The sequence below is a fragment of the Myotis myotis genome, unplaced genomic scaffold, assembly GCF_014108235.1.
Source record: "Myotis myotis isolate mMyoMyo1 unplaced genomic scaffold, mMyoMyo1.p scaffold_m19_p_3, whole genome shotgun sequence".
In the NCBI taxonomy this organism is placed as follows: Eukaryota; Metazoa; Chordata; class Mammalia; order Chiroptera; family Vespertilionidae; genus Myotis; species Myotis myotis.
In genome coordinates, this window is record NW_023416335.1 from 122,574,778 (window position 1) to 122,594,301 (window position 19,524).

At 49.3% G+C, this 19,524-nt stretch overlaps 1 protein-coding gene across 10 annotated transcripts in view; it reads right to left on the reverse strand.

Moving 5' to 3' along the window:
* CRACR2A (calcium release activated channel regulator 2A) overlaps positions 1–18,596 on the reverse strand; it is a 138,107-nt gene extending 119,511 nt beyond the window's left edge. For 6 of the 10 annotated variants that reach the window (XM_036300452.1, XM_036300456.1, XM_036300455.1 and 3 more), the window contains exons 1-3: positions 18,433–18,594; positions 3,171–3,324; positions 2,758–2,829 (exon numbers count right to left, since the gene is read on the reverse strand). The gene's annotated coding sequence lies outside the window, so the exon portion shown is untranslated. Of the gene's footprint in view, positions 1–2,757; positions 2,830–3,170; positions 3,325–18,432 lie in introns of all 10 variants that reach the window. The other 4 variants (XM_036300460.1, XM_036300461.1, XM_036300458.1 and 1 more) reach the window with 3 other exon arrangements.
* Between the last annotated feature and the right edge of the window lie 928 nt (positions 18,597–19,524).

Below are 19,524 nucleotides of genomic sequence, written 5' to 3' on the forward strand. Positions count from 1 at the left end.
GATACTAGTTCTGCCATGTACAAGTTATGAATCATAGTCAAGCGACTTCACTCTATTACTGTTTCCTTGTCTATGAAATGGAAACAGGAATATTACGCCCCCATCCTCGTGGGGTTCTGGTGAGAGAGTACATGTGTTAGAATGATGCATTTGACTGTCTTGTTCATCGTCATTGCTGGTCTCCAAGCAGCTGCTCTGGCAGTGCTAAATCAACCAGCGAGCAGAGTCCTTCCCTTCTGCTCAGAGGTGAGAGAAAAGCGTGGACATAACAAGGCCGGGCTGCACAATCAAGTGCCCAAACGAGTAACACAGGTGAACATAAGAAGAAGCAGAATTACATCCACAAAGGAATCTGTCTTCTCCTTTTCTTCTTGAAAAAGACAGCCTCCCTAGCTTTCATTTTCTGCTTGAAAGAATGTAGAAAGAGCATGGGTACAAGAGCTATTTCCCTTCCTTCTGAATCTACCATAAGAAAAAGAGCACAAGCAATCAAGGTGCTCAATGCAGTCAACACTCAGCCTCAAAGCAAAGAGGGAGGAAGAGGAGGTGGGGAACATGCCGAATAAGAGCAGGCCGGACCCAGTGTTAGGGACCCTGAGAAACAGCTAACAATCCAAACAGTGGTCAACCTACAGTTATTAGAATTTCGTGTTTCCAGTCTTTTTGATAATTCAAAGATATTTCAGAATTTTTAAATGTTAAACATGTTCAAGCATAGTACAAAGTGGCAGTTTTAGTCACTGCAGCTTTGCTTGTAATAAACAGCGAATGGCTGAAAACAACCTGTGTCCATCAGAAGGATTTTGGTTAAATAAGTGATACATTGTGCATCCACACAATCTATACATCCCTGTAAAAAAAGAGTTGAGAAAGCTCTCAATGTATTGATAGGGAAAGAGTGCCAAGATAAGTGATAAAAGCAAGGTAGAAAAAGCATGTAGTGGACTACAATTATGTGAGAAAGAAAGTAATGGAGGCAGAATGTGATTTGTACTGACTTGTATTTGCAATAAGAAACTCTAGAAGAATGTGTAAGAAAGTAATAGAATTGGTAACAGGGGAGGGTGCTGGACAGGCAGGTGGGGGCCAAGATAAGCTTTCACTAGATATCTTTCTATAATGATTTGATTTTTGAACTATGTAAATATACTGATTATTCAAAAAATAATATAAAAACATCTGACACTAGCCACTGTAGCCAAAACACATCTACGGGCTGCAAGTGGCCTGTGGGCCTCTGGTTTGCAACTTTTGCACTAAAGGATCTCAAACTGGGGAGGCAGAAAGTTGCAGCATGAAGTCCAGGTTTCACTAGGCTCAGAGACAAGCAGGTTGTTCAATATCTGGTATCTAGAACTCTCTCTCTCTGAGAGCCTGGCAATGAGCTGGCTGGGCCCAGTAGCTCCTCCTCTCCTAGGGCAAAAGGGTGCAACTTTCCACAGGATGAGGTGGGCTCCTCCACTTCCCTCCAAAGTTAAGGTTACCTGGAACTCAAATGGTCTGTGTGTTCCCAGCCTCTGAGGCTTCTTCCCGACTTGTCCTATGAAAGGGCAGAGCAGTAAGAGCATGGAACTCCTCCTCTGGGGCACAGACAGTAGCACAGTGTGTCCACGGGGCCCCAACCCAACACAGTTCCCCAGACAGTGACGTGAGAACTGTACATGTGCCCCTGCTGCTTCTTCTCCCTCCATCTTCCTGTCAGCACCAGGGACATGGCTCATGTTCACTCCTAGTCCTTTGTGTGTTCTGGTCTTGGCCCCGTGAATGAGCTCACTTCGTGTTCTGGGTTGAATTGTGATCTCCAAATAAAGACAAGTTGGAGTCCTAACCTCCAGTACCTCAGAATGGGATCTTATTTATCCATAGGGTGATTGTAGATGTCTTGAGTTAAGATGAGGTCATATGACTGATGTCCTTATAAGAAGCAGTCATGTGAAAATAGAGACAGGTAAAGAGAATGCCATGTGACAATGAAGGCAGAGCTTGCATTCCACAGCCACAAGCCAAGAAACACCAAAGACTGGCACAAACCACCAGGAACTAGAAGACAGGGAAGGGTTCCCCACAGGTTGGAGAGGGAGCAAGGGCCCTGCCAACATCTTGACTTGGGACGTGTCTCCTCCAGATCTGTGAGACTATACATTCAGTTGTTTTTAATCACCCTGCTTGTAGTATTTTGTTTTGACAGCCCTCAGAAATGAACACACTCTGGGCAGTTCAAGTGGCTAAGGTCTCTGACGCTGTTCATCTCAGGAGGTGCTCAATAGATACTGATGACAACTCTGCCCAAATGAGTGAAAATTCTAGGCCCTTGATTGATAAAATTTTATCGTTTAAGTATATACCAAAAAATCAACCAATAAATAATTGTGAAGAATATAAGGGAAATGAAGTATTACTGTCCTCAAGGAGTTGACAATTTGATTGAAGATTTAAGATAGGCACATAAAATATAATAACACATATAATGGCCAAATTAGTGTGACTTCGCCCCCTGCCCCACCCTAGAAGTCACTCACAACTAAATCCCACTATACTGCCTCACACTCAGGCTCCCACATATTTCACCTTAATGCCCCTGATGTATGTCCGGAAGAGCTGGGCAAATTTTAGAATGGCAGGCTAGTAGATAATTTCTAGAAGCTGTCACCAATGCTCCTCACATGGAACCCAAACTTCTTGGCCACTGTGGATACCTACTGCTGTCCATGATCATTATCCACTACCTTTGGTGGAAGTTTCTCATCAGTTTCTTACCAGCTTTCTTTTTCTGTTCAGACAGCCAGACCCTGGAGGGACGACGAGCCTATTCCACAGCTCTCCACGAACCTGATAAGCAGAAAACACACGATCCATGTGGTTTGGGAGTCCACTTTGGTACATTGACTAACAGTTTTTAATAGGGCTACAGAAAACCAGAGATGCCTACCGAGAAACTGTATTCGGTGTCCTTCAGAATATTTGCTTATTTGGCCCAACCTTCTTGCAGGGGGCAGCTCCCACTATACCTGCCTCTAGGAGCCATAAACAAGCCTCCTGTCCAGTTACACCTCTGGGGGTGTGGAGGGGGCACCCCTCCTGAACTGAACTGAACTCTCCTGTTCTCGTTCTCCCTCTGAACCCCAGGTTCTGGGATCCAGCTGCCCCAGGGTTCCTTCTGTAACTCTCACCTGAGACGTGGCCGTGCTGGATGCCAGGTGGAGCCCCAGGCTGGACTCATGAGGAACAGCACAAGTCGCCAGAGCCCCACCCTTGACAGCAGCTGATGGCCCAGCTGTGGCTCAGAGCTGGTGTCCTGAAGGGCAGCTGTGGTCAGGGCAGGACCTGCAGGGACAGACAGAGGAAAAGTCTTCTCATTTTCACTTCAAGTAATTCCTTTTAGATTCTCAAGGTAGAAAAGACTCCTAAAATCATTTAATTTTCATTCCTGTGACTGCTCAAATAAACTTGCCCCTGGGGTGTGGGTCAGGTTTTGTGGCTGACACTGTTGCTCACCTCCACAACATCCATTTCTCCCTTCCTCCTTTCTAACAGAACTCCAATGTGCTCACCACTCAGGGTGCCACCATATGTCCAGCTCAGAGGCCTCATCCAGTCAAAGCAAATGCAGGCCCTTTGCAAGGGAGTAGGTTAGAGGTGGGCTCTGACCCAACTCTAGTCACTGAGACATGAAGAGGGGCCTGCTGGTGGGGGAGGGGAAGTTTCTTGGAAATGTTTTCCTTGCTCTTAAAAAGGAAGATGCAAGAACTTCTCCTTGTTCAGCCACACCTGATTTTCTGTAGCCATATTGTGACCTTCTGCAGCCACAGTGTAACCGTGAGAGGGGAGCATAAGTAAAGAGCAGAGAAAGATTAAAAAAAAACAACAGCCAAAACCGGTTTGGCTCAGTGGATAGAGCGTCGGCCTGCGGACTGAAAGGTCCCAGGTTCGATTCCGGTCAAGGGCATGTACCTGGGTTGCGGGCACATCCCCAGTAGGAGATGTGCAGGAGGCAGCTGATCAATGTTTCTCTCTCATCGATGTTTCTAACTCTCTATCTCTCTCCTTTCCTCTCTGTAAAAAATCAATAAAATATATTTAAAAAACAAAAAACAAAAAAAACACCTGGGTCTTTGATGATATCATTGACCCACTGGATAAACAACCCTGGTGCTGTGCTTTCTCCAGCATCCTCCTATATAATAAAAGGCTAATATACAAATCAACCTAAAAGCAGAAGGACCTGTCACTATGCTATGATGCACACTGACCACCAGGGGGCAGACGCTCAATGCAGGAGCTGCCCCCTGGTGGTCACTGCACTCCCAAAGGAGGAGCACTGCTCAGCCAGAAGCTGGGCTCACAGCTGACGAGCACAGTGGGGGTGGCAGGAGTGGGCCTAAGCCACTGGTCGGCAAACTCAGCAGTCAACAGAGCCAAATATCAGTAGTACAACGATTGAAATTTCTTTTGAGAGCCAAATTTTTTAAACTTAAACTATATAGGTAGGTACATTGTTATTAACTTAATTAGGGTACTCCTAAGCTGGCCTTTGCTAAAAACGTCCTCAATCTGATTGAGGTATGTTCGCTGAGGTCGACCCCTTCCAACTCTCCCATCCTCAACTCATGCATGAATCGCACGCACCTCCCCCATGCTGCGTATCCCGTGGCCCACCTGCGCCGCGTCTCCCATCGCCCGACTGACCGACACCCCCCTTCTTCTAATGCCACTTCTTCAAAATAGACTCACCCAGGCCGAAAACCTATTTCTGCACATGGGCTACGAAGTTTCAAATGCACTGTACTTGCGCGCCCGCATGTGGTATTTTGTGGAAGAGCCACACTCAAGGGGCCAAAGAGCCGCATGTGGCTTACGAGCCACGGTTTGCCGACCACTGGCCTAAGCCATCAGTCAAACATTCCCCAAGGGCTTCCGGACTGCAAGAGGGCACAGGCCAGGCTGAAGGGATTCCCCCCACCCCCAGTGCATGAATTACATGCACCAGGCCTCTAGTCCTATTATAATAGTAAAGAGTATCCTCATCACTTATGTCCACTGTGTGGGGGAGTTGCTACCTGTAGTTAAGATTATACTAAGTAAAGTGCTCTCAGATTGTTCCCAAGAAGACAGGCCCATGTTCCTGAAGCATAATCCCACTATCCTGAATACAACATTCCCAAACGTCCACATAATTCTTTTCCCTCTACCTTTTCTTAGCATTCAGTTCTTTGCCCAGATTGAGCACATTTTACCACATTTTCAATACAATATTCAATTCTATAATAGAAGCCCAGTCAGTTAGTTAATTAGCATTTTGGAATCCCTGTGATGTGCCAGACAGCCAGGGAGGTGCACCGTGGAGGAGATCACTCCGGGGAAGGAGGGGAGCGCCTTGGGCAGGGTGCGCACACTGGAGTGTGTGAGCAGGAGGAGAGGCTGAGGAGAGCAGGGCGGCCAAATGAGGTGGCAAAGAAGAGTGTTTTAGCACCTCAGCAAAGAAACTGGCTCTTGAAAGAAAGAAGATTGTGAGCAGAAAAGAGTGAGGGGGCAGACATCCATCACCAAAAATGTGAATTATGATCTACACTAATAAAAGATAAACATGCAAATCGACCGTACCTTCGCTACACCTTAAGCCATGCCCACCAGCCAATCAGAGCAACTATATGCAAATTAACCCAACCAAGATGGCGGCTGGCAGCCACAGAGCTGGAGCAAGCAGGAGGCTTGGTTGCCCCAGTGATGGAGGAAGCCAAGCTTCCTGCCTGCCGTGGCTGGCTCTGAGCTCCAAAGCAGCAAAGTTTCAATTATAGAAGGTAAATAAACCCCAGATACCTGCTTTCGGCTGGCCATGGCCATGGAGCTGGAGCGAGCAGGAGGCTTGGGTTGCCCCGGGTGATGGAGGAAGCCAAGCTTCCCTCCTGCCCGCCCTGGCCAGCTCTGAGCTCCTCTCAAGGCTACAAAGTTTCAATTATAGAAGGTAAATAAATCCCAGAAGAAAAAAAAAAGAAGTAAAAAAGGAGTGGCTGGGAGCTTCTGTCTCCAGGGGGGCTTGGCCAGCCTGAAAATGGCCCTCAGCCCCTCAGCCAGACTGGCCAGGCACCCCAGTGGGGACCCACCACCCTAAAGGGGGTGTGGCCAGCCTGAAAACAGCCATCAGCCCCTCACCCAGGCTGGCCAGGCACCCCAGTGGGGACCCCCACCCTGAAGGGGGTGTGACCAGCTGCAAACAGCCATCAGCCCCTCACCCAGGGTAGCCAGGCACCCCAGTGGAGACCCTCACCCTGATCCGGGACACCCTTCAGGGCAAACCAGCCTGCCCCCACCCATGCACCAGGCCTCTATCCTATATAATGAAAGGGTAATATGCAAACTGACCCTAACAGCAGAAAGACTGGGAATGACTGGTCACTATGACACACACTAACCACCAGGGGGCAGACACTCAATGCAGGAACTGCCCCCTGGTGGTCAGTGCGCTCCCACAGGGGGAGCTCTGCTCAGCCACAAGCCAGGCTGATGGCTGCCAGTACAGCGGTGGTGGTGGGAGCCTCTCCTGCCTCCTCAGCAGCGCTAAGGATGTCCGACTGCAGCTTAGGCCTGCTCCCCACTGGCAAGTGGACATTCCCTGAGGGCTCCCGGGCTGCCAGAGGGATGTCTGATTGCCATCTTAGGCCCAATCCCCTGGGAAGCAGGCCTAAGCCAGCAGGTGGTCATTCCCCAAGGGGTCTCAGACTGTGAGAGGGCACAGGTCGGGCTGAGGGACCTCCCCTGGTGCACAAATTTTTGTGCACCGGTCCTCTAGTATAAATAATAATAGATAATGCTGGCAGCTAACATTTCCTGGGCACTTACGATGAAGCAGGCATTGTGTTTAGTTCTTTCTGACTATTAACTCATTGAATCCTCTCTCATGGAAAAGTAAACTGTGGCATGGAGAGGTTACATGATACAGGGAGTGAAGTGCTCCTGGGCTCACACTCATTACCAGACCACACTGGTGGTTCTCATATTTGTTGCCAGAAGCAGCCACCCCTGGGACTTGTTACAAATTCAGATCTTGGGCCCCATTTCTGACTTACCCAATTTAAACCTCTGGGGGTGACGTCCAGTATTTTGTGTTCCAACAAGGCTTGCACATGACTCTGATGCCCACTTATATCTGAAAACCCCTGCTCAGCACTATAAACATGCAATGAGAAGAGATGGCACATTCAGAGGAGTATAAATGGTTGGCAAAGGAGAGAAATGGGGTAGATGTGAGGAACCTTACATATCATCTAAGGAATATGGGCTTCATTTACAGGCGCTGGGGAGAAAGGTGGAAGTGAGACAGCATGTGGCACGATTGGGATGAGATCCTGATTGGCATTAATGCTAGGACTGGACCCCAGCAGGGAGAGGCCAGAAGGAGGGAGCCCAGGGAAGAGGCAGGTGATGGTTCAGACCAGCAGCAGGGGCTGCGTGAGGCGTGACAGTGCAGAGAAAGGAGGAACCTGCATAGGGTCAAGAGACAGAGTGAGGTAACAGTTGGACATGGCACACAGAGCTGGCAGAGGTATCCGGGATGACTCCAGGGCTTCTAACTTCAGAGGTGAGGGCCATGGTGAAACTGGTTAGCCAGATTGGCAATACTAGGAGAGGAACAAGATTGGCAGGGAAGACACTTGGCTCTACTTGGGAAATGTGAAGACTGAGGTGTCTGTGGGACATAGAGATGTAAACACTTCAAAATGGAAGGATAAAGGGGGACCTGGTGCTCAGGAGTTGGGTCAGGGCTAGATACATAGGTTTGGGGGTCACCAGCATCAATGTGATGGTTGAAGCCATAGACAGTAGTAAGACTGTATAGGAGGAAAAGATTGATGGCTGGATCCTGCAAGACACTAACGTCGTCTGGGGGTGGGGGCGGAGTAGATGGATCCCCACCACGCTGGTGGGCAAGCGCACTGTGAGTGGCTTCTCAGCAAAGCACCTCATGCACTGTTCGGGGCCTTCATAAAATGCCTTCAGCACAGAGTGGCAATTCTAGGTCTCAAAGGCCAACCTCCATTACTTTTCCCTCTCATCATTTTATCAATTTTAAATAAATATGCTAGACTTTTATTTCCAGCAGTATGGCAGGCTAAGCACTTAGATTGACCCTACCATTGAACAACACTAAAAATTTTGAATAAAATATTTAAAAACCATGTTTCAAAAAGCTGGTGAGAAAGAAATTCACTGGCCAGGGACTCTTCAGATAATGGAATGTCCAGGTCTGACTATAATAATGACTTTAATATAATACTAATTAGAAGTTAAAGACAAGCTTGCAAATATGTGCAGGGAACAAAAAAAAAAAATCATAAAGAATAACAAAGAAGATTTTTAAAAAATGAACCAGAGAGGATTTTTTTTCTTTTTGTTTTGTTTTTTTAATTCTCACCAGAGGATATTTTTTCCATTGCTTTTTCAAAGAGAGTGAAAGGGAGAGAAGGAGGGAGGATAGAGAGAGAAACATTGATGTGAGAGAGACACATCAACTGGTTGTCTGCCTCACATGCCCTGACCAGGGGCAGGGAGTGAACTTGCAACCAAGGTGCCTGCCCTTGACCAGTAATCGAACCCAAGACTCAGTGGTACAAGGGCTGATGCTCCAACCACTAAACACACTGGCCAGGGCCAAAGAGAATTTTTAGAAATAAAAATTAAATAACTGAAATGACAAAGTATGGATAGACTTCATAGGATAGTAGATACAGTCTGAGAAAGAAACAGTGAGCTCAATAAGTATCTGTTGATCCATTTTGTTTTATGAGGGTTTTTTGTTTTGCTTTGTTTTGTTTTGTTTGGCATCACCATTCAATAAAAACACACTGATAGACCCCTAAAGTATCAGAAAATTCAGATGTGGTATGTGGTATAATGTGATTGCTATCCAGTACAAAGTAGAGCTTTTCATTCTATTTCTAACTCCAGTTAATGGAGCTTGTGTGTTTAAAAAAATTTTTTTGTTTGCAATGTGTGAATACATAACGAAGGCCTAGTAATTATTTTTTATTAACATTCATTTCACTTAGCAATTCCTTCTTGTGTCTGTTTCTGATTCAAGCTGTGGTTCAATGCATTAAAACTACATTCCTTAAAAAGTTCTATAGCAGACTTTTTACATTATAGTTGGCCCACCCCTATCGTTTGACTGGCCTGAGCCTGAGTTGGAGTCAGGAGATTCTGTTCCCATTTCACAGCTGTGTTAACAGAGCTCTGTTATCCAGCAGACCCCATAGCCTGAGGGGTCAGCCCTTGTGGGGAGCCAGTCTGGTGCAGCGGGATCAACAGCACGGGCGAGAGATGTCTGTGATGTAGGTGTCTATACCAGAACTGGATGTGTGAACTCAGACAATTCTGTACCCTCCCTGAACCTCTGTTTTCTTGTCTGTAAAATGGAAATGCTAACTCCTAGATGAGAAACTGCCTGGCATATGGCAGGACTCAACAAATTTTCTTATGCATGGGGCCATGTGAGTCTGCTGGGTGGTGAATTCACTCCCAGAGTTAAGCCACATCTACTGAAGCTGGAACCCCAAGCCACAAACCAAGGCAAACCCAAAAAATCTGAGTAGAGGGGACACAAGCAGGGGCTAGTGCAGTCCATAAAGAAGTTAAGGAGGAGCAACAGGAAATGCGCCAGAGACACACTGCAGGAGATAAATGCTAGGAAGAAGCCTGCTGAGAAACAGAAATGCACTTAGCATTATTTGCAGCCAGGACAATCACACACTCAGAATAACCTGCCTTGCCCTGAGAAAATGCAGGGTCAAGCCCCAGCAAGACTCCAAGAGGGACAGAAAAGCACACGTGATCACCATCAAGAACAAGAGCTGGCAGGATCACCAGGCCCCTGCTGGCCAGAGAACATTCCACATCTCTTTGCCTGGGGAAGGGCCCACAGTCAAGGCTAAAAACACATTTCTACAGTACATGTGTAATTAGTTGAAAAGCTTAATTTAGTAGTTTGGCAAATTCCATTAGCTGTTTTTCTATGGTATGTAATTAAGCTATTTTCAAGCAAATCCTTTTTGGCTAAAGGTTCCAATTAAGAATCCTAATGGAAGAGGGTTCATATAATACATCCCCAAATCCATGCAGTTTCTAGAAACCTTCTAGCATACACACCAATGTGAGGCAGGGTTGGCTGTGCTTGATTCTATACATTCCCATCCAGATGAAGGAGGAAGGATTTACAGGGGTCCTCAAACTACAGCCCGCAGGCCACATGCAAATACAAATATTGTATTTGTTCCCGTTTTGTTTTTTTACTTCAAAATAAGATATGTGCAGTGTGCATAGGAATTTGTTCATAGTTTTTTTTTAAACTATAGCCCGGCCCTCCAACGGTCTGAGGGACAGTGAACTGGCCCCCTGTTTAAAAAGTTTGAGGACCCCTGCATTAGAGTCCAAAATCCAACCCGGGCTCTGAAATTGCTACAGCCTGTTACATTTCTGATGCTGCTTTCTCATGGGGAAAGGGTGGATGATAACCACCTATAGGACTGCTGGGAGAAATGACAAAGTGCTTAGCACAGAACCCAGCCCAAAGGAGGGCAGACTCACAGAAGTTCCTTTGGCTGAAGCAGAGATTAAAAAAACAAAAAACAACAAGAAACAGAAGCAGGAAGATGGCCCAAGTGGAGAGAGCCTCACAGTGCCTAAGGGTGCTGAGAAAATGAGCCGGTGGCCCTCCTTGGAGCCAGGGTGAACACCAAACCCTATCAGCTGGGAGGATAAAGGAAGTTCTGGAGACGGTGGTGGTGGCTGCACAACACTGTGAATGTTCTTAATGCCACTGAACTGCACACTTAGAAACTGTAGATTTTTATGTCATGTACTAGGTATATTTTACTCCAATGAAAAAAGACCATTACAAAAAAATTCAAAAACCAAACAATACCCTAAAACTGAATTCTCAGGCCACTTTAGACACTAAAATAAAAATAGTGTAAAGGGGAGTTGGAATCACCTTCCATCTGTGGGGTTCTCTAGGGAAGGCAGGGTCGGTGCACCCAGACACCACCCCGAAGGCTCTGAGTCAAGATCTCATGGCACCAAGCTGACTGATCCTTCTCCAGGCCATCCATCTGATCCAAGCTCCCTGAAGTCCTCAAAACCAGAAGCCACCACAGACCGGGACACCAGAGAAAGACCTTGAGATCCTGATGCAGAACAATTTGTCTTTCCTGATGGCACCTCAGATACTAATTTCTGACCACAATTCAGATGAAACTTCCAAGGACCAAGTCCCCTCACTCCTCAGTGTTCCCATTGGGATGGGGGAGGGGGGAGGGGGTAGAGAAGGTGGCTGTCCTCCTGTTGAGAAAACCCTTGCCTTCGGGAGGAAAGCCTCTAGCTTTCACTCCTGCACAGAACCATAGAGAGAGTGGCTTTGACAGTCCACCTCCTCCTCCTCCACAGAAAAACAAAGCCTGGCTGAAGACAAGTGTAGTCCCTCCTGCCAGTGTCTCTAACGCCCTCCGCCAGGACCTCTCTGACTCATCCATGTCCCCCGAAAGGCATGCCAACCTGGTACCTCCATGCCAAGGGAGTAAAGGGCTGTCCCTGTGCCTCAGGGCACTGCGGTTGCAAATGTCCGTGCCTGGGCCTGACCACACTGCAGCCCAACAGCATTTCCCAGCTGATCGTCCCTTCACTTCCCAGTCATTGAGAGCCCCTGGAAGCTGGACATAGACCCCTAGGGGGGTCTCCAAGCAGGGACCCTCTTGCCCCACCAGCACGCTGTGTGCTGTTCTCAGTGCTGTCACATACCTGCCTTCAGTGCTCCCAACTCTGCCCTCTGCCTGTCCAGTCTGCCCATCCTTAGATCCAGCTCAAATCCCACCTCCTCTGTGAAGCCACAAGAAATACCCTTGACTCTGCTTATCAATAAACTTTGAGCTGCATTGGTTATCTTTTCAGATCATCCCTCCAAGGGGACTGTAAATGGTGGCTGAAGGGACTACACCTCTCTTTGTAAACCAGGTCCCCTGGGAACCTGAGCTGTACAGTAAGCAACGATGAGGTGAGACTCTGGCCTGGCCCTCTGGGGAATTCCAGTCCAAGACTGACATGCTGACGAGGACCAGCTAGGGAAAGTTGGACCCCACACTACAGAACTCAGGAGCAAACTCTCCACAGATAAAGCCACCTAAACCTGCAAGACGAGGTAAACCTTCACACCTGCCTGTTCACACCTATGTGCTCACCTGAGGTGAACTGGCAGGTTCCCACTTCCATGAAGAAGGAAGAAACTCAGATTTATAGGGTGAATGCTGAGGACACATGAACGGCTACAGAGTTGGGCCCTGACCTCAGCATTCAGAGGGGCAGGCTGAGGAATGGTTGAGGACTTGGCCCTGGGGCCAGGCTGCCTGGGTTCAAATTCCAGCTCAGGCTCTTAATAGCTGATTGACCTTCAGCAAGGACCCTGCCCTAGAAGCCTCATCTCTAAAGTGGGGAGAATGATAATAACAGCACCTGTCCCACAAGGCTGTACTAAGGATTGAGTTTGTTTGTGCCAAGTTCTCAGCTGTGCCTGGTACATTCTGTGCACTAGCCTCGAGGTGCCATGGGAATAGAGTCCCTGAGGTTCCGTGTGTGATCAGGGTGGAGCTGCAGGAAGTTGGTCTCCCTCCCACGTCAGCGCCGACCCGACCTTCCACACCAGCGGCGAGGTGTGCGCTCATGTGGATTCATTGTGGCAAAGCGGCATGCTTTTACCAGGAAAACTCAGACCAGTTGCAAATCCTGGAGCTCAACACTGAGCAATCACTAAAGTAAAAAAAGTGAAAATAAACCAATCGCCCAGGTAATAAGAGATATCCCTTTTGTCTGAACTGGTAATTAATGGAGCCACTGTAGCCACCTTCCTACTTCCCCCGTGCTACTGTGAGTTTAAAAGGGAGTTAAGGAAGGTCTTGGCACACCCACAGCATGTGTGCTAAAGTCTCACCCTTCTCACCTTTCCTAAGCCCAGCAGGGCACAGAACTGCACAGACCCAGCAGAGCTCTAAGAGCAGAAGGCTAGGTGCTAAGCCAGTCCAGCCCCCTTCTCCCGCCACCGGAGCTCTCTTGCATAAGGCACAGTTCCCACCCTCCCACAAGTTCTCAGGCCCAGCCAACATTCTGCCCAGCCCTGGGAAAGGCATAAGGGTCTTCAGAGCAGGTTTAGTGGGGACAGAGGCCCTTAAAGCCTGGCTGCTCCGACCTCCCTGCATCTCCTAGGAAGGCCTGGAGCATCACCCAGGGTCAGGCTCTGCCCCTGTAAATGCCTCCCTGGGCCAGCCCATCCCGGATGTGTCAACAGGCAGGCCTGGTAAGAAAGAGCCGTGCTGACATTCAGAAAAAGCCCGGGCTGGGAGCCAAAACAAACTGAAGAAGGGAATGCACTGTCCCCAGAAGAATCTGTCACAAAAGAAAACGCCATATTCCTCAAGCTAGGAGAGGCCCTGCATGCAAAATTGTCCATCAGACAGCGATCCCTCATGTCACCCAGGCAGATGAGGGCCTTCCGGAACCCATCCCAGCAATGGCCTTCAGGAGGGCCTGCTTATGTCCAACCCAGTCCATCGGTCCATTGACTTAGAAAGGGCAGAGTGGGTACAAGGAAAGAATGAAGCAGACCTGTGGTCAAGGCTGGTTTGAACAAGGTGCAGTCTGTAGAGGATAAAACCTACAGAGCACTTCGCCCAGCCCACCCCAGCACCTCGGCCTCAACCACAAACTTATTTTTTATGCAGACGCAGCCATGCTAAATTGGCCACTGAGATCAGCTTCCAGTGGGAAACAAAGACCCAAAAGCTCACTGCTGAGTCCTAAAAGAAGGCAGCTGAGGGGAGGGCCAGCATAGGTGACGCTGAAGGCATGGGCACTGGCAGAGCCGAACTGCCTGGGTTCAAATCCTGCTTCCTCCATTTGTTAGTGGGCATGATATTTGCCTCTCTGTTTCTCCATTAATTTTTCTGTAAAATGGGAACGATAGCAGTGCCTACTCAGTTGGGTTGTAGTGAGGCTTAAACAAGCAAATTCATGTCTGGCATTTAATGTACATTGGTTGTCCTGAGGATGACCAGTGTGCCCAGGACATCCTGGCTTGTGCCTGCTGTCCCAGCATCATTATTAACACTTTCCTTTCTCAATTTATTGTGAACAGTTGCACAATAAATTCTAAGGCCGACTAGCTCATCTTTTTTTCTGCCTCTCTGAGTATTGGGGAGCCAGGTTCCCAAAGTGTATGTCCCCAAGACAGTTCTGCCCTTGCCACTGAGGTATCTGGGCCATCAACTCAGTTTTTCCTTTTTCTCTTCACTTTGCTGCTCCCCCTCCTTCCTCTTCTCCCACAGCCATCCTCTCCTCTCTGGTCGTCCCTGTCAGTGCCCTAGGCTGCCAGCAGTGAGCACAGGCACCTTGCGTGCACTGACCCTGCACACGTGAGGGACACTTTCTGGCTCTCTGCCGGAGTCCAACCCCAGCAGGTCCAGGGGTCCCCAAAGGTGTGGATGGAGTCGGCGAAGAAGGAATGACACGGAGACGGAGTTCAGTTGATCAGCAGCCTAGCCAGGATCTCTAGCCAGGATCTCCAGCCAAGTTCTGGTCTGGATCTCCAGAGAGGTTCTGCTTAGGATCTCCAGCCAGGTTCTGTCCAAGTTCTCCAGCCAGGTTCAGTCACCAGGTTCTAGTCAGGTTCTCTTGCCAATTTCTGTAGTCAGGTTCGGTGCAGGATCTTTTGCCATGTTCTCTCCGGAGAAGTTCTTCTGTCTGTGTAGGTTCCTTCTTCTGAGTTCTGTCTTCTTCATTCTGTGTTCTGAGTTCTGTATTCTAAGTTCTGAGTCTTGCTGTCTTGTTGCATCTGTATTTATACCAGTTGATTCAATCCTATCAATCTCTATTACAAAGGTTAGGGTGTTTCTTATCTTCATTCCAGGGAGTAAAGATTATGTAGCTTAAGCATGATTGTTCGTAGTTAAAGTGATTAATTACCCGCCTGGCACTTAGTTAAGAGGTTTTATTCCCTCCCTAACTTCAGGGGAAAATCCCTACCTGGGGAAACAACCTTTCTCAGAGAGGAGACCTTGGTTAAAACACAGTGCCAAGAAGGTGAGCAAACATATTAAGAACAGTATGCCATATACGCCAGGTCCCTTGAAACAGCAAGCATGGACCGGCTCCCGGCAGCTCTCTAACTATACCGTGCCTTACCAAAGTTCTCTTAGAGAAAAAAAACAATTTGAGATGTCAAAGAACTTACTTGACCCCTAGATGGATGAGTGGAAATAATGTGGCATTTTGTGACTTTGTGTTTTTAAGGGAGAAAAAGAGAATAACAGCTTGAAATGGTCCATCAAATGCTGAAGCCTATTTTTAAAAATCGCCCCAAGGGCTATTTTATGGGGGACTCTGGAAGCTGCTCTCCAAGCAGCTGCTTCCCCACATGGCAGTGGTGAGAGCAAAGCCTGAGAGTCAGGAGCCCAAGGGTCTGGTCTCCTCTCTGCCACTCACTCTGCCATTGGCAAAGGAACATGATTTTCTGACACCTCAGTTTCCCCACCTGAAATATAGGGCAGGCTTGTCCCTAGATCACCAGGTACTAGGACATGTGGCTCCCGAAGCTGCACTTTTGGAATTCCACAATAGTCTGCAACCACATCTTTAGGACCTGTATAACCGTTGTTAGAGGTCAAACATAGGAGGGAACCAAGAATTGGGCAACATGATAACCTGAACTAATTCTAGCCCAATGAGGCCTGGCAAATGCCCAAGTCCCCTGTGCACTGAGTCAGAACACACAATTGTTCTGGGTGGGAGAAAAGCAAGGGAGTGATGTGAATTCAGTGACTGACTTGCCAAATCCCAGGGGATCCCCCACCACCTCCCTCAGCACAACTTCTCCCAGCACCTCCAGCATCCCAGCAGCCTATAGGTTCTGAGAGCACACTCAGGAAATTCACCACAAGGAGCCTCAGGTCAGGAGGTGCAGAACAGATGGACACTGCAGCCCCCATCCCCGGGCATGCTGCCATCACAGGCTCCCACCCTGCAATCACCCACCAAACCTGACCCCCCTGTGGGAAGCTGCCTATTGTCTTCTCTAGCAGAGAGGTGTGGACAAGGAGCCGGGAATGCTGGTGACCCTCGAAGCCCTGGCAAAGGTCAGGGCTATGCACCCACTGTTTAGTCCAGACAATGGTAGCTGAAGTAACTTCCCCACCAGATAGTCATGTAAATCCTTACTGATAAGATAGTCTGTCTGTTACTGGAAATTGCCTGCCTAAGGGCTATAGGTGTATCCCAAACTGAATAAAAGGATAGCAAGGCCTGAGCATAAGTGGAGTCCTTCCTCTTGGGATGGGCTCCTGCCTGGCCTCCCAATTTCCAAATTATTATTTCTTGTCTCGTCTCTGTCATTTGTGTGAGCCCCCTCTTCCAGAGCCCGAACCCTGAACCATGCGGGATATGGGTCATTCACACCCACTTCTGGGGTTCCCTGCCTAGCACTGGAACCCCAATCTCCATCATCGAGGTCTCCTCCTCTGCTCAGCCTCTGACATTTACTTACTCGGCTACCAGATTGGATCTATTCCATCTGTCTCTGGGTTCAAGTCCCTGCCCCACCACTTATTTGCTGTGTGGCCTTGGACAAGCTGTTTAAACTCTGACTCTCCATCTCCTCCTCTACAAAATTCCTACACATAATAATCTCACAAGGTTGTTGGGAGGGTTGGGTAAGATCATGTGTGATAATGCCCTACCACAGGCCCTGGACTTTTTCTCCGTGACACATACACATCCCTTTTAGCAATGTCTCTGGTCAAGCCCCATCCTCTCCATTCCCAACAGCTCTATTCAGCCGCACATGGTCACTGCAATCTTCTCCTTCCCAGTTCTCCTCCCACCACTTCCTTCACTGTTAGTGCTTCCCAAATATTGCCGCCAAGAGCCAAGTTCTTCTGAACCCACCCCAATAACCCATTCCCCTTCCCATCGAAAGCCCCCAGGCCTAGGAATGAAGTTCAAGTTCCAGAGCCTAATGCTCCAGGCCTTCCACTATTCCTCATCACAATTCCAAAAGCTCCAACCAACATTCCTCACCACATCTCCACCACATCTTCCCTTGTCTCCAGACACCACCCCCCCCCCCCCACCTCCATGACTCTGCTCAGGTGTCCCTGCCCCAGAAGTGCCCAGACCCAACCTCCTCCTCAAGGCACAGCCACCTCCAAAATGCCATCCTTATCCACTCCTTCCAGAAGTGCCCTGCCTCCTCCAAAGGCCCCTAGACTCATGGCATTCATCACTCTTATAGTAGAGTACTGAGCGGTGATGGGGCCTCAGAGGTCGCCTGTGAAGCCTCCCAGTTGTCACTCAAAAATATGCAGAGAGTAGCTCTTACAGGAAGCACCACCCAATGAGGTCATGCTTGGTGATGTTACCTAAAAAGGGGCATGAGCCCTGGACCCTCAAACTAAAATCCTGCTTCTATGTGGAGTAAGCTGTCCTCCTTTCATATCCCTGTGCCCATTTCCTTGATAAGAAAATTCTCTGGTATGGGCTGGATTTTTCCAGAGACAGGGAACCTGCTACCTCATGAGTCAGGTTCTTCCTCTTGAACTCTGATCTACCCTAGGGACTCCCCCATGGGCCCTTTCTGCCCTCTGGAGTAACGCAAAGCTAATTCGTTTGGGATTCCTGGTATCTTCCTCAGAGCCAAACACAGGGCTGGTTCCCAACAAGTTCATTGTGAGTAAGTGGACAGATATACACAGTTTTAGAGGGTTTCCACATGCTCAGGTAGATTCGCCGCATCCCCGTGCATGCATGCACACACACACACACACACCTGGGCCAGAGTCAGCAAGCCGGCTGAGTCACACGCCAGACCACAGCACAACGGACCGGGGAGGAAGTACAGCCCCAGAAGCAGTCCATTTCCTGACCTTCTTCCTTTGTGCTGGGAGGCTCTCTTTCTGTCTCTTTCTGACTTTCTGACTTTGTCTCTCCCAGTTCTTTGTTTCTACACCTGGCAACAGCTGTGCAGCTGTCCTGAGCCAGGCGGCAGGAGCTCCTAGCAGCGCTGCCCTGCAAGTGAGGACTTCAGGTTTCTGGAACTGAGACCCTGGGCCAGTCACTTCACTCTGTAAAATGAAGAGGCTGGATGTGCCAAAAGGACCCCTGAGGTCCCTCTCTGATCTCAGCCCCACTGCTCCCCGGCCCTCCTCCAGTCCCCTCAGGGTTAGGCCTGGGAACAGGGGTCGGGCACTCAGCTGTTCCCTCTGAGCCAGCCCTCCCCGGAACCCATGTGCTGCACACACATGCTCACTTGGCTGTTGCGGAGCCCTCGGGGAGGAAGCACCTTCCTCCCGGGCTGCACCAGCAGAGGGGCTGGGAAACGCCCACCTGGTGACCGTCAACACGTACCTCGTACCTCCGGAGTCGCCGCTTCCCTCCTAGCTGCTGACGCCACCGCTGGGCTCACAGCTGTCAGGTAGCCTCCTGCTCCGCGGGCTGCTCCCCCTGACTCTCTCCGCCCAGAACCGCGCGGGCTGGACTAGTCCCCTGCCGCGCAGAACTGGAGGCGGCGCCAGGGAGCCCGCGCTGCCGGCCGCCACCCCCTGGGCGCCCTCCAGATCTGCACGCGGCGCGTTGGGGTCCCGGCCCACAGGAGGAGACCTCAGAGAGCCAGGGAGCCTGGATGGCGGGGGCGGGGCTGCGGCTGACTTAGCCTGCGGGACTGGTGGGGCTGCCTGGGCCCCTCTGTTCCTGAGTCCCCCTAGGCCCTTTGCCCTGATTCCAGAATGGTAACAGGTTGCAGAGCCCCGCATTTCTTTAAAGAAAGAGACTCTTCTGGAACCTCCAGGGACCCTGGAGAGAAGTATGGGTATGCTTCCCTGAAAACCTGCAGCAGCCAGGTCCACTCCAGCTGTTAACTTTGGGGATCTGGTCCATATACTTTTCTGTCTCTTCTGTATGTTCTTCTGTTGGCATGAATGCTTGTATAAAGAAAAGCATCCACTACATATGTTTAATAAAGCTTTAAACAAGTTTTCAAAGGCCTCCCAAGGCGGTCAGGCTGAAGGATAGCCCTCAGCCTGGTGCACAAGGCCCTCCATGCCCACTCTCTGGCCACAAACTAACTCTTCAGCCTCACCCGAGTCCCCCAAACACACGCACCCCTGCTCTGGGAACACAGGCTGCTCCCAAACTCCAGCTGCTGGGAGTTCTTGCTTTGCCTGGGATGCCCTGCCCCTTTCTTCACCGCCTGTTGAAATAGTACTCATCCTTCCAGGCCCCACTGAAATGTCCCCAGACACTGGCCCCCATAGAGGAGCCCAGCCCCTTCTGGGTGAGCCCGTCAATCTCATGCTGGTGAATATATTAGACCGCCTTCCTCTCCCTCTTCCTATCCCCAACCCTCCACACTTAGCCCTATTCCTGGAGGGACAGAAATAAACACTAAGCAGCTGTCATAAATCTTTGTGGTGTCCTTTCCTCTCCTTGAAGCCCACTACT